This window comes from Aquarana catesbeiana, linkage group LG06, assembly GCF_042186555.1.
Source record: "Aquarana catesbeiana isolate 2022-GZ linkage group LG06, ASM4218655v1, whole genome shotgun sequence".
Classification (NCBI taxonomy): domain Eukaryota; kingdom Metazoa; phylum Chordata; class Amphibia; order Anura; family Ranidae; genus Aquarana; species Aquarana catesbeiana.
In genome coordinates, this window is record NC_133329.1 from 95,162,252 (window position 1) to 95,168,251 (window position 6,000).

The window sequence follows — 6,000 nt, forward strand, 5'->3', positions numbered from 1 at the left end:
GTGGTGATAAGGGAATCCCTCCTGCCGGGCCATTGTCTACTCCGGGGGGGGGGGTTGCTGTCCCCACCGGGAGAAGACAGCAATTATTGCTAGCGGCTATAATAGCAGCCACTAGCGATAATCGCAAGTAAAACCCGGCATACTGGTTGTACCCAAGTTGATCGATTGATCAACTTGGTACATTCAGCCTGCCCATACACTGTTAGAATTTTGGTCGATTCCTGCTGAATCGATCGAGATTCAAACCTGTATGATGTGCCTAAGAGTACAGCTTTAGATAAATGAGGTAGAGAGAAAGGTCACACATGCATATTGTTTAACTTGTCCCAATCATCCCTTCTTTCAAGTTTAACTGTATAACATATGAAATCATAGGCGTGCGCAGGGGGTGTGCCGGGTGTGCCCAGGCACACCCTAATCACCCCGTGCGGCGCAGATTGCCCCTGCTGATGTTTCAGCAAAGCCACCCAATGGGGCTCCTAAAAAAAAATTGTAAAAAATAATACAAAAATAGAAAAATAAAAAACTACTAACACCACCCTCTCCCCCATTAACACGTCCATATTTTAAAATGTTTTTTACATTTATTTGTGTGTGTATATATCACACATACATGCACGCACGCGTGTTTGAGCTTTGGGGTGCACACCTTAATGCAATAGGCTGCACACACCTATGCATGAAATTGAATTATAGTTCCTAGGTAATGTCTTGATTAAAATTGAAAAGTAATAGAAAAAGACAGAAAGTATCTTCATAGATAGCGTTCTCTACAGCTTGATCCCAGCTTTAAAAATGTCAGTGGATGGTGTCCGAAGCTTAAGCTGTCTATACACAGTTAGTTTTTCTCATTCAGTCGGTGGGCTGAACGAATAATAAATTAACAAATACCTCCATCTACACAACGTGGATAGAAGAATTCCCCTGCTAGGACATTGTAATCTGACAGCAACAACCACTGATCAACAAAAGTTTTCCAGCATGTCCCTTCAACAGAAGTCAAACGAGTGGGTATGGCCATACACTGACCAAATTCAGCTGGTCCCTGCTGAACGGGACAAATTTTTGATCAGTGTATGGACAGCTATAGTTTTCAAGGGCCTTTTTTTTTATCTTTGAAATTCACCTGGAATTATCCAAAGAATATTCCAAAGCTAGGCTAACACTAGGTAACACACACTTGGGCAATCTAGTCATTCTTGTCTGTTTGCCTACAGATATTTATAGCCCACAATTTCAAATCTGACCATCTTCCAATGTCTTTAGCTAGCCCCTCAGTCTTACCTGGTGTCCCCGTTATCTCAGTCTTCTCTTTTTCTTCTAATTTCTGTGGAATTAACATGTAATTCTATTAACAAGAGTAGATGTTATGTTAAAAATTAGAAACACTTTACACATCAATTTGTCAAGTAAGGATTACAGATGTTAAAAAATGACTTTTTGCTATTCATCTTGGCATAACCAAGAAGATTTTACATCCTTTATGGTACTTTGTTCTGTCCAGCATGATGGATCAGAGTGTAAGTGCATTGAATTCTGATGAATGGGGATTGTTCAAGAAGGATAATAGAATAAGCAATTAAATTAATCCTGACTAGTAAGCAAAGACCACAAACAACAACAGACAAGACTTGAAATGTATGCCATAAATTAAGTACTGGGCTAAATTCTGTAGAATAAAAAAAGCCATTTAGACGAGTCTTTGACCACTATTCATTAACTTGTCGAGAGCCATGGCATCAAGTAGGAGCTTCCTTCTTCTGTTGACCAAACATATATGATTTTGAAATATTTAGGTAAAACAGGAAAATTAAACATTGTGAAAAGTACATAATTACATTGTACACCACAATGTTATTTGTCCAGGTAATGGATGGCAGATGTAATAGGCTCTGAACATTTATGACTATGTTTGGGAAGTCAGGGTACATGCAAAAAATTCCAACGCTTCAAATCATCTCTACCCATAGGTAGCGCAGACAATAATAAAACCAGACCGAGCATCTAACCCTTCCCCTACTACCTTTTAGCAAAAATTGGCCTGATCAATTTGCTAATACAGGAATAATATATTAACTGCTAAGACTCAAATCATTATTTGCTTTGAAGACTCACTAGCAATCTAGTTTCTGCGGCAATGCAACTAGAGAAAAAGCAACTTCTAGCAGGCAAAGTGGCAGTTACATTTCAGTGATTCTGTCACTTGTTGGTATAATAATGGCCTCCAACCTTCCCTACACAGTATATTTGTAGTGGCTTAATAATGCCTCTAGAATCCTCTGTGATTAATTGCTAACAGTAGCAATCTCTAACAAATCAAACCAATGGCTCTCTGTGCTGTAGGCTACACAAGAAGCACATAGTAGCAACTGGTAGAAGCAATCACATCCAACTGCAGTAGTGTATGACAATGTGGAATGAATATCACATCATAAGAAGCCATTCATTTCATGTGTTTAGGATCAGCTGCCACTGTTAATAAGTCATCGGTCATCGGTGGAGATTCTAGTTATTTTAGTTATAAAACCTTGCATATGTACAGAAAATTAGGCATTACTGGTACTGGTACATACAAAAAAATCTGTGTAAATCTCTATAATTTCCAAAAATTAAACAACTGAGGCTGGGTTCACTAGAACATGCAGCCGCTCACAGGAGACTGGTGCATCTCCATTCATCACTTCAGGTTCGATTTCAGCCCGAATTTTTGGCTGAATTCTGACCTGAAATGGAGCAAAAGATACACAGGACTCCTGCGCAATTTTCACCGGAACTGCTGCGGAGATGTGTGGACCGGCTCCATAGAGAGCCCGTCACAATATCCACAGCCAATTCACATAAGTTTGAACCCAGCCTAAATGAGTTTACTCACCTGAATAGGTAAGGCCAAGCACACACAGCACATAACGGAGAGAAGCAGTAAGGTCCTCATTTTTTCTGTGCTGAAGATCTTGAACTGAAGAGGGTTCTTCAAAGGAGGTTTTTGAATGATCCTAGCCCCTGAGCCCCTGAGATCTTATATATACCTCTGGGCAGTCCTTCTGGGCACACCCACACTGTGATGTTCTTTGCTGGAGGAATTTCTCACACCATGGAAGGTAGCTTTTGTTATGTACTGTGGTTTCATAATGACAGGTCTTTTTTGAGTGTGTCCATAGACACTCACTGATAATTCAAGTTTTGACCATTACTTCTCATTACTGAGCAGTGTTATAACATTCTATATTGGCATTTTGGTAGTCTTATCATGATTAGGATTAAGGTTTAAGGGACCCTTTCAGTCCAAAAAATGTTGTACTTGAAATTTCATGAAAAAAAAAGAGCCTTTACATTCACCTTTCTAATGAAGTGAGTAACAATCCAGCACCGGGGCGTCTTATGCCTAGTACATGCGAGCCGAATGTCACAGAGACATCGGACATTGGCCAGTTCAGTAAAGACCGGCCAACATTCGGCCCATGTGTATGTCAGCTGTTCCGACAGAAGCCAGACGTTTGGCTGGCTGCTGTCGGATGAGCATGCTGGAAAAACAGTAGCCGACCGACTCCCGATCAGGAAGCCAGTTATGAGACCAGCTTCTGTCAGATGATGAGCTGTACACACGGGCCGAAACTTGTCCGGTTCCTGCTGAACTGACCGTTTTCATCCAATTTTCAGCGTGTGTACCCAGCATTACACAAGCTTCTGATAGAGACTACAAGTGACCATTCCAAGAAACCTGTCATGACTAGACATGTGCGATTAGTTACGTACGAATTTCCGGAAATTCGTACGAATCTGAAATACAAACTTATATGCATACGAATTCTGTACGAAATATGAAATTTCATTTACGAATTTCGGATCCAAAATCATAACAAACATTCGTAATTGTTACGAAAAGTTAACAAACCTAAAAGTTAAAAACCCAGGAAGTCAGCACAGCACAGGGATGGTGGGAGCCCCTCATAATGATAAATTCATCATAACGAAAATTCGTAATTGTTACGAAAAGTTAACAAACCCCTCATAATGGGCACAGCGGGTGTACACTCAGACCCGGGAAATCAGCACAGGGATGGTGGGAACCCCTCATAATGGACACAGAAGGTGTACAGACCTGGGAACTCAGCACAGGGATGGTGGGAACCCTATGGGAATTTCTATGCTTACAAATTTTATACAAAATTTCGGAATTTCGGATCTAAATTCTGTTACAACAGAAACATGACTGGTGTTTTGTTCAGCAATCAGAGAAAGTCAGCACAGCACAGGGATGGTGGGAACCCCTCATAATGATAAATTCATCATAACGAACATTCGTTATTTTTACGAAAAGTTAACGAATCTAAAGGTTAAAAACCCAGGAAGTCAGCACAGCACACGGATGGTGGGAGCCCCTCATAATGATAAATTCATAATAACAAACTTGCGTTATTTTGCGAAAAGTTTACGAATCTATCGAAAATTATTATTTCGTACGAATCCGAATTGAATTTCGGACACGAATTACGAATTAATTTTCGTACGAAACGGAATGGAAGGAAACAAAACAAATTTATTGATGGTGCACATGTCTAGACTCATGACAAATGCTGAGCAGCCATCATTGAGGTGCAAATGGCTGCAGAACACCAGCTGCACTTGAATGAAACAAGAGCTGAAAAAAAAATATGATAAAAATAACTACATTATGTATTAACCACTTAACGCCAAACCACGTGCATGTACGTAATTTGACTTTAAGTGGCTAAATAGTTTTTTACACTTGGAGGCTGGCTTTTATGTAAAAGCCATCCTAGTGGCTTATTAGCCACCAGATGGCTTTTACGGGTGGCGGGAAGGGTTGGCCCCACTGCCCGTTGGTGCCTCTCCATTTGTTTGTGTGCATTAAAATTCATTAAAGAGTATTTTTTCCCAAAAAATTGTGTTTGAAAAACCGCTGCGCAAATACCGTGACACAAAAAAATTGCAAAACCAGCCATTTCATTCTCTAGGGCCTCTGCTTAAAAAAAAATAAAAAAATTTATATATATATATATATATATATATATATATATATATATATATATATATATATATATAGTTAGTTAGTATCTCACATAAGTGAGTACACCCCTCACATCTTTTCATGTGACAACAGTGAAGAAATTACACTATTCTACAATGTAAAGTAGTGAGTGTACAGCTTGTATAATAGTGTAAATTTTTTGTCCCCTCAAAATAACTCAACACACAGCCATTAATGTCTAAACCGCTGGCAACAAAAGTGAGTACACCCCAAAGTGAAAATGTCCAACTTGGGCCCAATTAGCTATTTTTCCTCTCTGGTTTCATGGGACCCGTTAGTGTTACAAGGTCTCAGGTGTGCATGGGGAGCAGGTGTGTTAAATTTGGTGTTATCGCTCTCACTCTCTCATACTGGTCACTGATAGTTCAACATGGCACCTCATGGCAAAGAACTCTCTGAGGATCTGAAAAAAAGAATTGTTGCTCTACATAAAGATGGCCTAGGCTATAAGAAGATTGTCAAGACCCTGAAACTGAGCTGCAGCACAGTGGCCAAGACCATACAGCGGTTCCACTCAGAACAGGCCTCGCCATGGTCGACCAAAGAAGTTGAGTGCACATGCTCACCGTCAGATCCAGATTTTGTCTTTTGGAAATAGACGTATGAGTGTTGCCAGCATTGCTGCAGAGGTTGAAGGGGTGGGGGGGTCAGCCCATCAGTGCTCAGACCATACGCCGCACACTGCATCAAATTGGTCTGCATGGCTGTTGTCCCAGAAGGAAGCCTCTTCTAAAGATGATGCACAAGAAAGCCCGCAAACAGTTTGCTGAGGACAAGCAGACTAAGGTCATGGATTACTGAAACCATATCCGGTCGTCTGATGATACCAACATAAATTTATTTGGTTCAGATGATGTAAAGAATGTGTCGTGGCAACCAGGTGAGGAGTACAAAGACAAGTGTGTCTTGCCCTACAGACAAGCATGGTGGTGGGAGTGTCATGGTCTGGG